General features: G+C 32.5%; 1 pseudogene; it reads right to left on the bottom strand.

Moving 5' to 3' along the window:
* Nucleotides 1-13: 13 nt before the first annotated feature.
* Nucleotides 14-9,232, bottom strand: LOC110708501 (annotated as a pseudogene).
* Nucleotides 9,233-20,615: the final 11,383 nt, after the last annotated feature.

Here is a 20,615-nt window from a genome sequence, read left to right on the forward strand (position 1 = left end):
GGGGTTGTTGTCGTTGTTCCAAAAAAAAAATAAAAAAAATTAAGGTTTAAATGTCATCAAATTCTTATGAAGACTCACTAAGACTTGCCCAAATTTACGGAGTATCACTTTAGCCCTAAGACTCAAATATATGACATATTATATGTAGAAAGCGTTAAAAAAATAAAAATAAAATTGAGGTGGGTCCCAACCTCAAGTTTTAAGTTGAGCTTGGAATTTCGAAGTCTCAACTTGAGACTTGCTTGAAATTTGAAGAAAAATGAAAAAAGTCTTAAACACAAGTCTTAAGACACAAGATGATGATGTCACCGTTTGTGGGTATTGCCACCAAACTTTTTATGTTTTTTTATAATTTCCAATATTGTGTATTTTATATGTAGTTTTCCACCAACAAATGTTTTCAAATTTCAAAAATTTGATTTAGTCTAATGTAATTTGGCCAGGTCAATCCAGTCTGAATTAGCGAACAACGGACAAAAAAAAAAAAAAAAAAAAAACCTTCGCATTACTTCTTATGCTTTTTTTTTAACCAATTTCTTATGTTTAATTAACCACTCTTTCATCCATCAAGTTATAAAATTGGTGTTTCACTTTTTACATGAGTAAGTGATCATAAAGACTCGCATACAACTCGATCCAAGTATGGGTGGACTAGCATGTCATGAAAAAGTTTATATACCCAAATAAGGTAATATTGCATTTGTATTTCAAAACTTTTCCGTTTCTAGTTCAACATCTTTATGAGTTATGACACTTCTTTTAAAAGCAAACATCAATTCAAGATCAAAATGATGTTTGGTACAATGCCCTTAATTCACTGTTAAATTACACATCCTATCTTTGGCCTTCTTTGTCTGTTGAAGCAAAGAATAACAATCATTAGAGACAAATTAAACTTAGGGCCTGTTCCGATTGACTGAACTCAGCTGAACTGAACTGAACTTATTAATTAGTGATTTTTAACTACGGATTAGTGATCTTTGATTATTTATTGATTATTTATTACTATACATATGTGTATATACAAATGTACATATTAAAATATTTACAAAAAATATACTATATAATTAGTTTGGTGGACAAGAAGAAGACGAAGAACTAACTGGCTATGAAAATTAGTTTAAGTTGTGTAGTACTCTAATTTTCTCAATGAGATTAACATTAGAAATATGTATCAAAAAAATAGAACCATTTGAACAATGAATTGTATCAATATTATTATTGTTATTATTATTATTATTAATTATTGATGATTATTATTATTATTTATTGATTATTATTATTATTATTATTATTATTATTATTGTTACTATTATTATTATTATTATCATTATTATTATTATTATTATTATCATTATTATTATTATTTATTGATGATTATTATTATTTATTGATTATTATTATTAGTATTATTATTTCAATTGTTATTGTTATTGTTATTGTTATTATTGTTGTTGTTGTTGTTGTTGTTGTTGTTGTCGTTGTAATAAGAGCTTAAAAGAATAAAAATTTGGCTTTATATCATTAGCAATATCATTAGACATAAATTAAGAGCTGAGCTGAACTGAACTGAACTGAGCTGAGCTGAACTGAACTGAATTTCAACGGAACAGAACAGACCCTTAGTTAACCCAAAAAGATTATAACAAAATAATAACTAGCATTTGAAAATGGATAACACTAACCTCTTTGTCCCAATTGGTACGTAATGTTATGAATAGGAGAAAAAACGATTGGACGACTAAGGCCAATATAATTCCTGTCCATAGTCCCTGCATAAGATCACCAAAACTCAATTAAATGGAGATCTAAATTCTTCTTACCGTATATACTACGTAAATCGAATAAACTATCCATATATTATGGAGTCGGAGCTAATAAGGTCTAAGAGGCCCAAATTAATTATTCCGCCCCATGCCTAGTAAGGTTAAAATATTTTCAATATAATCTTCTAATCACGCATAATATATGTGTGAGCTGAGAAACAAATATATTAGAGGCGTGAATATATCATACGAAGTGTATATATGATACAAAGTTACAACAAGCCTAATAACCATCACACTTACCTTGCCTCCAAAGTGATACACAAATGCTAGAAACAAGGCACAAGGAATGCCTAGTAGGTAATAAGCTCCCAAATTAATATAAGCTCCAATTTTTTGCCAACCACATCCTCTAGCCGTGCCTAAAATCATTATCACCAAAATAACATTTAGGCAACTTACATGATCTATATACTACCTTCGTTACATATTATTTGCAACGATTTGACGTAAAGTAAAGAGGAAAAATGTCTAATCGTTGCAAATAATATGTAACGGAGGTAGTAGTTTTTTTCCATGTTTGAAAAACTCACATAATACAATCTAATTGGTTGACATTATTTTTGGTTTTCAGTTTTCTGTTTTTTTGAAATCTAAAAACCAAAAATAGAAGACTAAAAAGGTGTTTCCACTTTTCTGTAGTCAGATTTCAAAATAATCATGATTTTAATAAGTCTAAATAATTTTTAATTCATTATGTGACATATATAATATATTTTTTAAAAAAATAAAAACCAAAAAACAGCAAATCAAAGTGATGTCAAACGAACCCTAAGTTAGTATCTTAATAGTCTCTAATTCGAGGACATAATAACATATTTCATTTTAAGATTGTCCGTTACTAGACATAATCCCATACTCTCTCTGTTACTCAACTTTTTAATTGATTAGAACATGTATGGGTAAACCTGGGCACGGGCCGGGTTGGCCCGCGTGCCGCCCGGCACGGCCCGAATTCAAGCACGGCACGGCACGAAGTTCAACTCCCGTGCCACGGACAGGGTTGAGAATTCCCAGGCACGGCCCGGCACGAGCACGGGCATAGCCCGCCGTGCTGGCCCGCAGGCACGGCCCGCGGGCCAACGGTAATGTTACCGTTTATTCTAGCTCTAATAAGCCAAAAAACGGCTAGTTTTTTGCCAATTTGCTCCCCAAAAATTCTATAAATACTCACCTCCATTTCATTCCCAAATCACAAAATCACAATCTCTTCTTCTTATCTCTTATATTCTCTAAATCTCTAATAATCCTTATTTTCTTAAATTCTCTAATTATTCTCTTAAATTCTCTAATTATTTTCCTAATATCGGAAAAAATTAAAAAGTTCGTAATCGTAATTAGTGGAGCGTTGAAGCACGGTTGTAAGATCTAAACTAATCTTAAATTTATTATTGTTTTATTGTTATTATTAGAATAATCTTGTTTAATTATTATTGTTGTTAATTGTTATTGTTGTTGTTATAATTGTTGTTATTAATTATTATTATTGTTACAATTGTTGTTATTATTTATTTTTGTTGTTATTTTTATTGTTATAGTTGTTGTTATTAATTATTATTATTGATATTTTTATTGTTAAAATTGTTGTTATTAATTATTATTATTATAGTTAACCACTTTTTATTAAAAAATTAATTGTTAATTATGGCCTCGAACAACCCATCATCTAGGTCTAGGGGGAAAGGCCGACTTATCCGTAGTAGTAGTTCTAGGGAACCACCAAATACAACGAGCCCCCAAATTACGAGTCAAACCAATGACCCCATTTACTTCCCCCCGGGCTATGAGCCATATAATACGTCGGGATTTCCAGCACCACCACTAAACCAATTTCCACTACCACCATACCAATTTCCACCTAATTATATCGGTGATCAACAAAACTATTGTTCTAGCCAAGGTAGCCAAGAAAGTACCCGAATTCCCTCCGGTTCTACCCCTTCTACTGCCACTCCCACTAGTCTCACTACTAACCATCACACACATCATGAATGGTTAACCGAAACTGAGATGCTACTTTTGAAAAACCGAAGGAGTGAGGTATGGCGTTATTTTGTCCTAAGTAAAGATGGTGAACAATGGGCAAAATGTAAAACATGTAATAGTGTATTCACGGCAGTTACCAAAAACGGGACGGGACACTTATCTAGACACATGAAAGCTTGTGCAAAACCAGCTAGTGATCCAACCCAGCCCAAAATTTCCCAATTTCATCCATACGGCTTTACATACAACTATGAGAGGGATAGGGATGAACTAGGAAAAATGATAGTACACGCCGAACAACCTTTTCTTTTCTCGGAAAGTGACGCATTCAACACCTACATTAACAAAGCACTACAACCCCAACATAAAAGAATCTCTAGGAAAACCGTTCGTTCCGCCGCAATGAAAAATTTCCTAGAGTACAAAGTCCGGTTACAAGCCGAATTGAGTAACCTTAACTGTAGAGTATCTTTAACAGCCGATTCTTGGGATAGTGGTTATAAATATCACTATTTATGTGTGACTTGCCATTGGGTAGATGATCAATGGATGTTACAAAAAAGAATAATACATTTCAAAATGCTGGAATACCCACACACCGGCATTAACATTGCTCACCATTTAATGCAAGCAATAGACGAATACAACCTTCGAGATAAAATGATGTCTATGACTTTTGATAATGTAACCTCTATGACATACACAACTAATCTTATCAAACAAAACTTAACCGATGTACTATTAGACGGTGAAGCTCTTCATACTAGATGTGTTTGCCATGTACTTAACTTATGTGTACAGGATGGAGTTTGGGCAATTGGCCCATACTACAGCAAAATCAGAGATGCTATTATGTCTATTAATAGCTCTAACATGAGATACAAAGAATGGAAGAATTTTCTAAAACAACAAAAGATAAGGGTAATAAAAATTAGAACCGATTGCCCAACTAGGTAGAATTCCACCTATGACATGTTAACAAAGGCAATTGAGTACAAGGGCCCGTTAACATTATTTTACAACCAAAAATTTCCACAAAATGCTTTGTATGATGATGATTGGAAAAACTGTGAAAGATATATGCAATTTTTACAGTTATTATATAACATGACGTATTGTTTTTCTACTGTTTACAATCCTTGTGCTCAAAACTTTCTTTCTAATGCATGCTTACTCGCCCAACTTTTCGCTGATCATCGCCATCAAAGTGATTATGATCAGTATCTTCCAGCAATGGAAAAAAAGTGGCGTAAATATTATAGTGAGATTCCTTTGATTTATATTTTTTCTTCCATATTAGATCCTAGGCAAAAGTATGAAAACACATTTATGTTAGTTGACATTTACTTTCAATGCATGTTTCTTGACGATGATGTAGAAAACTATAAGACTAATGTGAAGGATCAATTTTTTGCTTTATATAGAGTCTATGAAGCCAAATATGGCACTGTTCCTCGCTCAGGGCCTTCCCAACCATCCAAAAACGTAAGTAAGAAAGCCAAACATTTATTTTCACAAGCTACTAACTTGATTTCAAGGTTTTCAGGTGATTCATCAATCAGGAGAACGCAAAGCGACGTCTCGGAGTTGCAGATGTACCTGAGTTACGACTTCACCAAAGGCATGGACGACGATGAGATAAACAGCCTCGACCTCCTTGCATGGTGGAAACAACAAAGCTCGAAGCATCCAACTTTGGCGGCAATGGCACGAGACATTCTTGCTATCCAAGTTTCCTCTGTCGCCTCCGAACGAGCTTTCAGCGCATCCGGAAGGGTTTTAGACGATAGAAGAACAAGTCTAAAACCCGAAACACTAGAAATGTGCGTGTGTTTCAAAGATTGGTTGGATTCGGAAAATCGCTCACAAGACCGTTCTTACGACCACAACGACAACGAAGAAGGAACCTCCGCTTCCGGTTCGGGTTCGGCTAGTTCCCAATCTATGCAACTAGCCGATGACCTTGAAGGCGAAGGCGAAGACGAAGACGAATACGAAGACGAAGACGAGCAAGAAGAAGGAGAAGAAGAATAGACAATTATTGTATATTGTACGATTTTAAAAATATCAATTTTATCATTTTCCAATTTTTGTTTAATACCATCATTGTATGATTTTTATCATTGTTATCATTGTACAATTTTCTCAACTCAAGTAATAATAATATAAAGTACGCATTATTCACATCCAAAGTCCAATTTGCCTTTTTTCCCCGTTTTGTTACAATTTGTAAATTCATATTAAAAATAAATAAAATTATACCAATTACTAATAAATCATAAACATTAAATTTTAAAGTAATAGTATAAAGTAAATATATAAATATAAATATTGAATATACAAATTATAAAACATAAATATTCAACTTATAATTATAAAATTCATAACTTAATAACTTATAAGTTATAAACTTATAAGTTACCTTATAAAACTTATAATTATAATTTTATAACTTATATACATTATAAACTTATTAATTTATAATGTTGTCATATAAATAAATAAATAAAAAAAAAAAAAAAAAAAAAACTGCACCTGCCCGCTGTCAGCCCGCAGGCCGGCACGTGGCCGGCACGGCACGAGCCCGCCAGGCACGAGGGTCGTGCCGTGCCGTGGGCTGGCCTTTGAAAATGGCCGGCACGGCACGACACGAAATCCTGGGCCCGCCGGCACGACCGGCACGGCACGAACCAGCCCGTGGCCCGTCAGGCACGGCCCGGCACGGTGCCCAGGATTATGTATGGGTTTTAAGCATATCACATACAGAAAAAGCAGTACGATGTAATTTATTTATTTTTTTTAATTCTAAAATGGACATAGTAAATTTTTTTTATTTTTATTTTTTTTATCAATGTAACATTTACTTTATCGAATAAAGTTGTAATGTACAGTCAAACTCTTACCTGAAAGCACAGATTGAACGCCATCAAAAAAATGTGAAACAGAAAGAAGAAGCATCATTTGTCCAACATATTTCACTACCTCTTCTTCTGTGCTATAACAATATCCCCACAAATTGTGCCCCAAGATCAACAAACATGCTGCTGAAATCCCTTCTACTCCCACCATCAATGTCGAAACACATACCGCCAATCGAGCTAAGTGTGGTCGTCCAGCCCCTAGTTCATTGGAAACCCTTGTGCTATTAAGAGCACAAGCACAACATGATCAAGGTCGGAGACAATGTGACAATTATTTTCAGATGGAGTAGTCTAATTTAATTAATTGTTATACCTTATTGCTCCACTTAATCCTAGTGGTAACATGTATATTGATGTACATGTGTTGAGACTGTAAATTAAATTAAACTCGTTAATTAATATTGTAATACTGATAATTTAGGAAATTCGCGATAAATAAGAACGCCCTTTACGTATGGTACGTGCAAGGTTTATGATGAATTAGTGGACTAGTAAAGAAATGTTACCTGATTGAGAGAACAGATGTTTCAAGCTTTGGGTTCGGAAGAAAACCGGCTAGTAGAACCATCATCTCAAATGTCCATACTTCCAAGCTATAATATCAAAATTTAAAACACACATCGCATGCATATATAAATCATTAAAGCGACCAAATTAAAATTATATTATGTTCTATTTTTTTAGATTTAATACAAGTGAACTCATATAATTCACAATTTGCTAAAATGAAATAAAATAAACACTTACCATGACATAACAGCAGAAGGAATAGCAAGTCTAAGAAACTCAGGAATGCCATGAAAAGCCTCCATTAAGAAACCAGTCCATGTCTCTTTACAAGCAGGAGACACCCTCACATAAACAGCCAACAACACCACATTAATCCAATACGATATGGCGTTCGACAAAGCCGCCCCTCGGTTGCCTAGTCCAGACTTGAACACCATAAACCAACAGATAAAAACATGCAACAGAGTTGTAAACCCTGTAGTAAGCATCATAGGAACAACAATGTTTTGAGCTGTAGAAATCCAATGTGACATTGAAGAAGACCATATGCAAATATGCTAGGAATCATGTAATGTGCATAAATTCCTGCTTCAGTTGAGATTTCTTGATCTTGGCCTATAAATGCAAGAATTTGTCCTGTATTTTCCCAGATAATTGCAAGAGGAATGCTGATGCAGAGGATTACTACCATTGCTCTTTGCTTGTGTATTCCTAGCATTTTGTATTGCTTTGCTCCATATGATTGACCACAAAATGTGTCCAGGGCGTATGTCATTCCTCTCTATCAATCAATATAGCAAGCATCAGTCGTAAGAGTTGTGACTGATGCACGAAAGATTAAAGAAATCAACAAACAAGAACATAAACTTTACGTGGTTCACCAACAATGAGTTAGCTATAGGCGAGAGGAGAGTAAAATCTTTGCACATGGTCTTCTTTAATGTCACACATGAAATTAGTCTTCACATTCACAATTTCAAAACCAGTATAATTATTTTTAATGCAACTTCACCAATTTTTCACTTCCAATTCTTTAGTCATTCCAAGTGGAAATAATAAAATTATTTTTACTAAAACAAAATTATATTTGCTGAACTTAAATTACTGAAGTGAAATTAATTTTATTGAATTGAAATTATTTTTGCCGAACTAAAATTATTTTTACTAATTATAAATCTTCTTTAAGAAAATTGAATTTTAATGAACTGAACTTATTTTTACTGAAGTGAAATTATTTTTACTGAAATGAAATTAATTTTATTTTTAAGGTGAAGTGAACAGGGTCTTACTCATCACAAATCAACTTAACAGAACCTCTACCACCATTGGTAGGAATATAATAGAACTTGTAACCTTAAAGTCACAACTCGCGATGTACCAAAGCAAGCTTAATACGTTGTATACAAAACACGATTAATTAGTAAAAACATACTCGTACGAAGTATATGTAAACATACCAGCAAGCTGAAACCAGTGACAGAGGCGAAAGTGGTGGCAACAGAAGCACCAGAAAGAGGGAGCTCACCAAGATGACCAACAAACATAACAGATACAACTTGCAAAGAAAACAGCAAGAAATTCACAGCCATAAGAGGCCCTGCTAACACTAATTGCTTCTTCACTTCACTCAATATCTCATTTTTGCTTAATAATAAACTTTCACTATTACTATTTATATTTGGACCGTCAAAAATAACATTATTCGTACTATTGTTTTCTTGAACTTCATTTGATATTAATGGAGTTTCAAGATCTTGACTCATTTTGTGGGGTGCTATTGGCCTATTGCTAATTCTTTCTTAGCTCCAATTAATTAAGAGTTGAATAGTACACTAGTAAAAAGCAGAGAATGGATATTGGAGTTATAATTTTTTTTTGGACGTGCGTGTTTTGGAATCATTTAAGTAGATATTAGCAATATTTTTTTTGATATTTTGCCATTTTTTTTTGTGTTGTTGAATGAGTTTTTTTTTTTTTTTTTTTTTTAGAAAAAGATTTCATTAGTTTTCTTAGAGAGAGAGAGTGCTCCCTTTAACGTTTATCTCTTGGGAGAGTTTCTTCTTCTCTTGTGAAGACTTTGCTCCTAGATCGGAGTTAAGCTAAAATACGGTCCCTAAACTTTAGTATTTGTAGCATTTTGGTCCCTCATCTTTCAAACGAAGCAAATTGGTCCCTCAACCACCCATAACTTACGTTTTCGGTGGAAAAAAGATGAGTCGCCAAAGTTTAAGGACCAAAGTGCCCATGTGGCAAACAATAAAATGATATTTAAAAAAGTTTAGGACCATGATTCATTAATTTTTTTTTTGTCAGTTTTTATTTAAAAAGGAATCTTTTAACTGACATTATTTTTTTCATCAATATTAATATTTTAGTTATGATTTGCATTAATAAAACTATAGAATTTTCGTCGGAAAAAAAAAATATATAGGATTTTCCATTTTTTCTAACCCCACATCACCAACAACCTGCGACATACACAACCCCATCTCCACAAGTCTACAACCTCACCACCGTCATTAATCAACCACGCAACCCAAACCTCCGATTCGCCCGAACTATATTGCGCATGAGCTTGAGAATTAATAAAATCAGAAGGCCAAGATTAAAATCACAAAAATAAATCAAAAGCTGGAATTAAAAGACGGTGATTGCTGATGATCGTTAATGAGGTGCAAAGTAGGGGTTTTTTTCCCCATTAGAGCAGCCAAACCGAAAGAGAAGAAGAGAGGGCTGACCCTTTTTTTTCTTTATTTTTTCTTTTCCTATTCCCTTCTTTCTTTCTTTATTTTTTTCTTTTCCTATTTCTGTAATTCGAAGTATTTAATTTTTTTATGAAAGAAAGTCAAAGTATTTAATTTTTTTAAAGTCACATTTAATTTTCTTTTTTTAATTCTTTAAGACATATTTTTTTTTTAAAAAAATCATTTAATTTTTTAAAAAAGCAAAAAATTTGGGTATGGTTTTTTTTTTCATTTTAATCAAAGTTTGTACATAATAAATACGTAGTAATAAATATTTGTAGCTGACAAAAAAAAAAAGATTAATAATCCCTAAACAAATGCTAACTAGGATAAGTCCCTTAACTTTTGCTTAGTTGGCAATACACATCCCCAAACTTTGTTGACTCATAAGTTCCTCCACCATAAATGGTGAGGCAAGGGTGTTAATTAGAGGGACCAATGTGTCTCATTTGAAAGATAAGGGACCAAATATGCAACTAATGCCATAGTTCAGGGACCGCATTTTAGCTTATCTCTCTAGATCGGTCACTTTCTCTCATCTTGAATACTTTATATGATACTCTGTATAAAAAACTCTTACAATTTTCATACCCTCTTTCATACACTAGTAGAAAAAAACAAAAAGGCACCGCTCAATGGCCACCGGTTTTCGAAAACCGGTGGCTTAAAAAATGGGCAGGATTATATATATTTAAATTGCCACCGGTTCAATCCGAACCGGTGGCATAAATGGTAAAGGCCAACGGTTTTGAACCGGTGGTTTTGTTATAAAGAAAACGCGCCTCATCTCTACTTCTCTCTTCTCGTATTCTCTCCTTTGTTTTCTCTCTCTTCTTGATTTCTCCGTCTCCTCTCTCTTCTCTCTGCTCAAACCCTCATTTCTCTCTCTTCACTTGCCTCCTCTTGCTCCAATTACCGCCGCCCCATCTACCGCCACTCCACTCTTTCTTTCTTTCACTTCTCTCTTGGCAGCACTACTGGGGGAATTTAGGATTTGAGGATGACGGCGGTGGTGAATGTTGTCGCCACCATCGTAATTGACGGTCTTTTTATTTACCGGTGCCAGATCTTTGCAGATGTGGTGGAATTCTTCTCGAAGGTATGTGCTCTTCGATTTGAGATCTAGGGTTTCTGATTTTTATTTACTTTTTTTGTGATTAATGATGAACAATTGAAATGAATTGGGCGTTTGATTGAATTAGTTGGGGTTATGTTGTGATGAGGTTGATGAACATGTTGTTCTCTTCACGGCGCCAAGGTGATTATGGTGACGGTGGTCGCGATCCGCCAGCCCACTCCATCTCTCTATCTCTTCTTGAGTCCTTTGCTTAAATCCGAGAATAAGGTACTTGTATTTGTAATTTTTTCGATTGTTTTCGATTTTTTTTTTTTTTTGCTGAATTGTGTTTTTAGGGTTAGGATCTGGTTCAGATCGGGCTTCAATTTACTGAAATTCTGATTTTTTTTTTTTGGTTTGAATTGATTTGGAATTGATTAGGTTGTTGTGTTAACGTGTGACAGACATGTTTCGATTTTTTATGGCATTTTTCTGGGTGTTTTTGAGTGTTTAGTGGGTTTTTTTCGGGGTATTTACAGCTGATAATATGAATTTTGATTTTGATTTCGATTTCATTGAGCTATTAGGTTATATTTTGGATTTTGTGATGTGGTTGTTGTGTTTGGGTTTGAGTTTGTATGTGATGTTTGATTTTGAGTTCGATTTTGTCCCTCTTGTTAGCTAATAATAGTAAGTTACATGAATGGGATTAAATTGGAGTCAGGAGTAAAGGGGATTATGGGTTTGATTGGGTTTTAGTTGCTGGATCTAATCCAGGAGGAGTTATGGTCTGTTATGTTTTGAGATCAAAGATTGGGTTTGTGGATGTTGTTTAACTGTTTGTAGTTTAATCTTTGATGGGTTTTGATGCTTATATGTTTTTTATTTCTGGGTGATTGTAGAAAACGGAGGGAAAGATGAAAGTGTGTCTCAACCGAGTTTCACTGAGTTCAAATTGGACGAGATAAGAGTTGCTGCTTCTGGGTTTTCTTATTAATTACTGTTCATATATTTAAGGTCTTATTTCTTGTCCACACCATATACATAAAGGGTTCAAATGTTCAAATTGGTGTTAAGGTTATAAAGTACTGCTCATGTTAATTTTATTTTAGATGGATTTTCGTAAAGGATTGAATTAGAATTAGATTTTGCTTTTTTTTTTTTAATTTTTTTTTATTATTGTTATTATGATTGAGTATCTGTTAAATTATTGAATGATTGGTGTTTTAAGGTTGGAATTTGCGAGCTTCCATTCCATCCGATTAGTTCGGAGATTATTGGAGGAGTTGGTGGAATGTAAGTTTTTATTTAACCTTTTAATGTAATTTCATTTTTAAATATGTGATATCTGATATGATTTAGATTATTGTTGCTTTTTGTTTAGCTTTTGATTTGGTGCAACTGTGATCTTGTTTGTTGAAATTGTAATACTTTTGGTGTTTCGAATTGGAAGTGCTTGTTTGGTAAATATCATTTTTGTTTGTATTGTGATATTTGTAAGTGCATATTTTGTGAATTCTAAGTGCAGTTCTTTTATTATTGCCTGATCTGTTTTTTTTTTTTTTTTTTTTTTTGTGATTTGTTTCATAAGTGTATATCTATGCTTCACCTATTGTGGAGATTGATTCCATAGTAATTAAAAATATCATAGTGTTTTTTTATTCAATTAGTTGTTGAAGAGTTTAAGTAGAGAAAGAAAATATCACTAATCTTACATTTATTTGGTGCTATTCTTATTGGTCTATTTTTCTGTGTTTTTCTTCTTTGCAGGAAAAGTAATTTCCGAGGCGTGTGCTTAATAAGGACAGGTTTAGTTTCAATTTTGTTTCTTAATTTTTTTTTTATTGTTAATTTGTGATTGTTCTGGTGCATCTGTTGCTGCAACTGCTGCCTTGCAAGGCTGCTGCTGCCTCGCAGGGTGCTGCTTCTGTGTTGCTGCTGTATCTGTGCTACCATGTTGCTGCTGCTTCTGTCTTGTGCTTGTAATGTATCAATGATTCTTTTCCAACAACATCTATAGAGTTTCTAATTTTGCTATGGCCATGTGATCAGATATTTCCTTGTTTATTGTGATTGAAGGTTGGTAGTATAATAACTATGTGCACAGTCAACACGTTATGTTGTATCGATGTCTCTGATCTCTCCGTCACATTCCTCTTTGCCTTGTCATACTAGGTAATGACAAGGCAAAACATGGTTTTTATCTTCTAATAAGCATAATGGAAGTGAGTGACTCTAGGTTTCATGGTGTAGAACTTGTTATCACACATAATTTGTAGTTTTTTGAAGTTATCCAAAGTTGCTTTCTTTGGAGTTTGCCAAGGAAATAGCTAAATATATGGCCAAAAACATATTTGAATGCACATTGGTGACATATGAGTTGTATCCTAAACCTCTTAACTTGACTGGAATGTTTTTTGTAGGAGACATCTGAGAAAGAGAATGTTACTATTTAGAGATATTTAGATTATGCATATAGTAGTCTCTCCAAATATTTGAGAGTGTTTCTCAGTGTAAAGAATTCCAATTTGGTTTCATTTATCTTATGTTCTCTTGCTAAGATACATACGAGTATAAAAGAGGAAGGCATTATTAAGAAAAGGAGGCTTTTGGTGAAATTGGGTTCCAGAGTGCCACATATCTTGTGGAACCTTTCTTATGTACCTACCTGTTTTAACATGGAAATATGTGTGAACAGTTCAACTTAAGGTGTGCTTGATCATATTAATGGGGAATTATTTATCTTGCTAACCCATGTTGCTTATTATTTCACAACTATCGAAATATATCTGTATGGTGGTATGACCATATGCTTTTAATACAAATGTAATGGTTTATATATGAAACATGGTCCAGCAGATGTTATGATGTGGACATTATTGGATTGATTAGTAGACATTTGTTGAAGGGTATTAGTTCTTGTTGCCATCTCTAATTAGCTAATTTAAAGATTATTATCTTGGTCCCATCCCACATTATTTCTCAAGAATATTACAGGTTTAGTTTCAATTTTGTTTTTTTATTCATTGTTAATTTCTAATTGCAATTTCTGATTGTTTTGGTGCAGCTACTGCCTCGTAAGGCTGCTGCTGCTGTATCTGTGCTGCCGTGTAACTTTGTATTTTATTTTATTTTTTGGACGAAAATTGTAATATTACAGCATCTTTTTTATAAAAATATGTAAGTTTATATATATATATATATATATATATATATATATATATATATATGTATGTATATATATATATATATTAGTGTTTATACATCAATTTAAGTGAAAAAAATGCAAAAAAAAAAAAAAATTATTTTTTTTTCCATTAAAGGCACCGGTTTTGAGCAAGAACCGGTGCTAATAACCCTTACAAAAAAAAGCGGGAAAGGTTTTGCCACCGGTTAACCGGTGGCAATACTAGTTTTTGCCACCGGTTTTGAACCGGTGGCCTTGAGTTTGTTTATTGCCACCCCCCAAATGCCCACCGGTTCAAAACCGGTGGCATAGGGGGGTTTTGAACCGGTGGCCAAATGATATTTTCTACTAGTGATACCAGCAATAATTTTTTGAATACTTTATTTGATACTCCGTATAAAAAACTCTTACAAAATACTCTTTCATTTCTAAATAATTGACATATTTGACTTTTTTTTACTGTTTACTTCCTCCGTTTTCTTTTAGATGCAACACACATTTTTTCACGGTATTTAAGAAATGTGGGGTTCACATGATATAATACACTTTAAAATGGGATGATTGGTTGTTAGGAGTGTAATTTAGAAGGCCATGTGCTTTAAATAAGGGAAATAGTAAAGTTTTTCCCTAAAGTAACTTTCCTTTTATAGTGTGTTGCTAGTAATGTGACATTTCCTTTTTAGAGAAGTGTTGCAAGTAAAAGAAAATGGAGGAAGTATATACTAATTTTGACTCTTGTGTATTAGTAACGTACAAAAAACAAAAAAAAATCATAAAATATATTGTTACATATAGATATTAATACGAAGTGATGCCTTTTGGCATTAATTCCCAAATACACTTTTTTTTCTCTCTTTTTTCATTAAATTCCAGCCATTTGTTCATTTTCATTTTTACTCTCTCTTCAACCCCATATGCACAATGTACTTTCAATAATAGAATTTAAGGAATCCCCAATTTCCTGGTTCCTGTGAAAAAACCGACGGGCACGTAATTAAGGGACGAATGGAGTAATAATTAATCATATACTAGTATATCTGAAGTCAAACTAGTATATTGGCGTTTGTGCCAAATTTGACTGTGTTAATTATTCAGAAACATAAAGAGTAATCAAATTAAGCAGATGACTCTTCAAAAAAAAAAAAAATTTAAGCAGATGAGGTAAAAAGTTCCTCAAATGACACATTTTAGCTTTTGATACTAATACAAACTTGATCTACTTTTGTCTGGTTTGTGATTATATAGTTAAGATAAAATATACTATAGTCATGTGGAATTTGTTTGAACCGTCCCAATGCATATTTTCCTTATATTAAATCTTATAATTTATTGAGAATTAGAGTTTTATTAATCGTTGACACACGTGGTAAAAGAAATGTGTCAACAAAAAAAAACAGAGTAAATATAAATTTACTTCTCAACTAACCATTGTATTTGTTTAGCCCATACAGCTTCTTATATTGGTGGTGTTATGAAATACATAGCCAATGTATCTTTAACTTTTTGGAAATATAAATAAATCAAAGAAATTGCTATGAGAGTTGCGGTGTTGAGTTTAAATACAAAAATTAACATAATTGATCAGAACGTATAAAGCATAGAGATCAAACTGAATCAAAGTTGTAAAATTAGACTATAAGATTTTCTAAAAAAAAAAAAAAAAAAAAAAAAACAAGGCCAATTTCATTCTTATGTTTCCCATTGAAATGAGTATTAGCATACAAAACAATAAAGAAAGGCCATTCTCAAACCTTTTTTTTTTTTTTTTTCCGATTAAATTTGGCTTGGATTTTCCTTTTTTTTTTTTTTTTTTTTTTTTTTTTTCTTATCATCTAAGGCATGAATATTAAACATCTCTTTCTAGAAATATCCTTGAATTTCTTTCTCCCTTGCATAAATGAAATGCACCGAACACTCATTTTCTTCCAAAGACTTCTTTTTTGAAGCTTCTTAAGCTTCTTTTTCATCAATTCAGCTTCCGCCAATCTATAAATTTTCTTAATTTTCTCCATTTTCTCTATGTCATTTTCTGTATCAAAGAAAACCATTAAAAAATGTAACCCATAGAAAGTAGATAGTATATCTATTTCTTTGAGGACATCACCAATAACTTTCTTGATGGATTTTGTAGTCATTGCCTTTGACATTGTTGGATTCAATTCTTTTTTATTAGGAGATTGGAAATTAAATTAGAGACCATATTGAAAAAATGAAGGTCATGTATTTATAGACTTGGGATTAAAGCTAAAATTTAATGTTTTAAATTGACTTTTTTTTTACAGTCAACAATGTTAGTGTGAAAGTAGAAAACAATAAATGAGAAAATATGAATTTTTTATTTATTTTGATTGATATTCTATATATCTTTCCTAAATTGTTCACTATAATATCTAAAATGATCGTTTTTTCACGACAATATGATAATGTGGATATCTTTCCTAAGTATTTATGAAGTGTATTTTCACTTGTTTTAATAACAAGAATAATACTAGCCAGCAAAGACTGACGTGTAGATTTAGGGCCTGTTCTCTTCAGCTTATTTTCAGTGCAGTTTAATTCAATTCCTAATTTCTTTCTCTCATAAATTATTCAGCTAAGTCTTGTTCAGTTCAGCTCAATTCAGGCCCTTAATCTATATATCATCTTTTAATCTTTACAAATTCAGCATGCAATTGTTTATGAAAATAAGGGTTTTTTCTAATTGGTAGCAATATACTTTTGCACATTCTTATTGATAACAAAAAATTTCTAAAAATTTCCAATTAGAATTAGTTTTATAATTGTTTTTCTTAATGGTTATAATTATTTTCTAGTCTAGCTTTATTCGACTAATATTCACTTGATATAATTAATCCTACTTTCCATTATAATTCTCAATACTTTAAAAAGTGTATGAAAACGGAAACTTAGGAAAACGTAGGAAGTAGAATATTAAAAATACAAAACTTGCTTATACATAAATATAATTTTAATAAACTATATAACTTTAAGTTGCAACACCTCCCAAATAAACCGCTAGGCATCTCCTCTCTATTTTTTCTCTCTAGGGTTTCTCTTCGAAAGTGTTCCATAGGCCATAAATAGCCAAATTTGTGTCGGAATTTGGCTATTTCCAACCCTTTTCCTTTATTTCCTTAATGTTTTTGTTATTAAATTCAATAAAACTACACTCTTTGAAGGTTCTAAGTACCACTATAGTGGGTTTGAGTGTAGTAAGTGTCCCTGTGGTAGACTTTGTTTCAATGATTTTGTTTTTGTTTTTGTTTTTTAAGTTTAGTATGGTACAAGTTGTTTCATGGATATAGATTTGTGCGGGATCAAAAAAGAAGTTAACCCCTCAATTACCATCCGATGAATCAGATGGAAATTTTCCTCACGACTAAAACAAATTGATAGACGACCCCCTTGTTGAAGAAGGTTGTAAATCGCAACGATATGAAAGAGGGTATGAAGATTGTACAATTTGCAACATCGATCATAGCTCTGTTTAAAGGATTTTTTAATTGATTCAATTGTCATGTATTTATTAGATTTAATAAATCTTATTGTACTTAAATGTCGTATGAGGTATGAATTTTAATATATGAATCAAATTATTCAAAAAAAAAAAAAAAAAAAGGTTACAACACATCCCAAATTTATTTTTCTATTTCATATTAAAAAGATAGAGAAACAAAATCTTCTATAAGATCAAATGTTAAGCTTATTAAAAAAAAAGATAGAGAAACAAAATCTTTTATAATATAAGATAGAATTGGAAATCAAGTTGAATTATTTTTAATGCGTACGTACTATTTTTTAAGTGTAATGTTATATGTAGGCATGTAGCCGGTAGCCCGTTGGGTTAAAAATAAACATTTTTTATCTTTTCAGTTGGTATTAATCAATCAATCAATAACATAATACTAAAATAGACACTGGAAATGACACGTGTCATATTCTGGTGCTGTTATTTTCCCTCCAAAACCATCCTATCTCTTCTCTTTCAAAAAAAGTTTAAAAAAATATTTATATACTAAATTGACCCCGTGCGATGCAAGAGTTTAAAATAAGAATTGAATTATAGACTTTTAACACGTATTGAAAGAAAATAATTTCCTAATTTTTCCTAACTAATTTCTAATAAAATATGAATATGCAATTCCCAAAAGTGCATAATTTTCATTTTTAATTAAGAAATTTCAATTAAATTATATTATTAACTATTGTTAACAACTCGTAAATAACTAAATCTATTAACTATTACTAAAACAGAAGTTGTTGACATCACCATTGCCTACGTGTAGCTTTCTCAATAAAAATTTTCCCGCCTAAATCTTTCAAAAAAAAAAAAATCCCGCCTAAATACAATGATAATGTCATCTTTTTTTTTTTAAGCTATTATATTTAATATTTTTGAAATTTAAATATTGGAAGCTTCTACATTACAACTAGAATCTATCAATTTATCGTAAGAAATTGAAACAATTTTAAATAGCACACTAATAAATGATCTTCTACATTGAGCTATGAATTAGACAACATTGAGCATATACTATATTATAATTTTGATTAAAATAAAAACTTTTAAAAACAAAATATATGTAATTCTTTTTTTTTTTGAACGGACGTAATTCTTATTTATATTCATGTATAATAGCGATTTATTTTTAAAATGTACAAATTATAAATAGGTTTTATATAAACCATGCATCACACTAATTCTAACCTAGTAGCATAATATGTCATGTGTAGAAAATCCAAAATTTAAAAATTCAAATGGAATATATTTTCAAAGCTATGTTAAATATTATAGCTTAAAAAGGAAAAAAAATGACATCATCCTTGCATTTTGGAGGAAAAAATTTAAGACAAAGTTTTATATGTGGCTAGTCACACCGTGCGGCCAACCACAATTGTTTTTTTTATTTTCTCTCTCCTCTCCTCTGAGAAACAATTAAAAAAATTTGCAATCATTTCTCTCTCCTTTCCTCTAATTTTCTCCAAGAAACAATCAAAAAATTTTGCAACCATCATTTGTCAGCGATAATCAGAGCTTCACCATTTTCAATTGAAGATGGAATTGCAGAATTTAGGGTTACGGTTTCCGATTTTAATCGCCGATAGTCGTGGGTGGTTTGTTCGTCGGTGGTGTTGGTTAGAGGTTACTAGGGGTTACTTATTTGGTTAGTGGTTACTAGATGGGTTATTTACATGGGGTTATTTGAGGGGTTACTTAAGTGGAGTTACTGATAACTTGTTATTTGGCATGATTTTAGGGTACTTTTGAACCTTGTTTTCGTTATTAATCGACATCAAAGTTCATTTTTTTATCCTATTTTTATGCAAATTTTGTACCATGCATGCTTCACCGGTTGTTTGTGTTTTTGATGTAATGTAGCTATTTTTAGCACTATGGAAATGATCAAGCATGAGTGAGAAAGGATAAGGGCAAGCTTGGTTGATAGAGCCATGGAGGAAGAAGGAGGAATGCCTTAAAGGGAAATGAAAAGCTTTTGGAGAACCTTGAAAGGTCGTTTGCGTAAGCGTCAACTTCAACCAACCATAACTTTTGATCTTATCAACTTTTTGAAGCGATTCAAATTGGAGATTAAAGTTCGTCTCAAGAGCTTTCCAACGACTGGTCACAAGTCCATTTCCGACAAGAAACGTAGAAGTTACAGCTTCCCAAAGTTAAGCAGTCTAGGCAGGGCATCCTGCACGGACGTGCAAGATGATAGCACGTCCGTGCAAGTCTGCACGTCCGTGCCAAAAGCTGCACGTCCGTGCAGACCTTGGCAGAAGCTCCTGCCTCCATTCTGCCCCCTCTGCACGTCCGTGCCAAACTTGGCACGGCCGTGCTTAGCCTTGCACGTCCGTGCCAAATCTGGCACGTCCGTGCAGACCTGCAGTCGAACTCCTTCCTTGTTTTCTCCGTCCTTTTTATTTGGGGGTCATATAAATACCCCTTTAGAGCTCATTTGTACGGGAGAGGCAGTTTTTCAGAGCTTTTCTCTTAGTTTGTAGTCTTAGAACATTAAATCCTCAAATCATTAGTTAGTTCTCAATTATTAGCTTGAATTATTCAAATTCAATCATTGTAGAAGACAAAATCCACCATTGTTGCTCACCTTGAAGCTTCATAGTAACCATTTCTTACTCATCTTTTCTACTTCTCTTTACTTTGTTGTTAATTATTTGCTAGTTCTTGCATGTTTTGGATTGTTAATTAGCTTAATCCTTAGTTTGAATTTGTTCATGAATTGCTTGAAATCTTTAATTGCTTTAACCCCCATGGATTGTGAGTAGTCTAAATTCTAGGGTTTGGGCAAAACCCTCAATGTAGTCACTAATTACTTGTTGCATGTGCTAATTTGGTTGTTGTGGGATGTTAATTAGTTGAGC

This window comes from Chenopodium quinoa, unplaced genomic scaffold (genome assembly GCF_001683475.1).
Source record: "Chenopodium quinoa cultivar QQ74 unplaced genomic scaffold, ASM168347v1, whole genome shotgun sequence".
Taxonomy (NCBI): domain Eukaryota; kingdom Viridiplantae; phylum Streptophyta; class Magnoliopsida; order Caryophyllales; family Amaranthaceae; genus Chenopodium; species Chenopodium quinoa.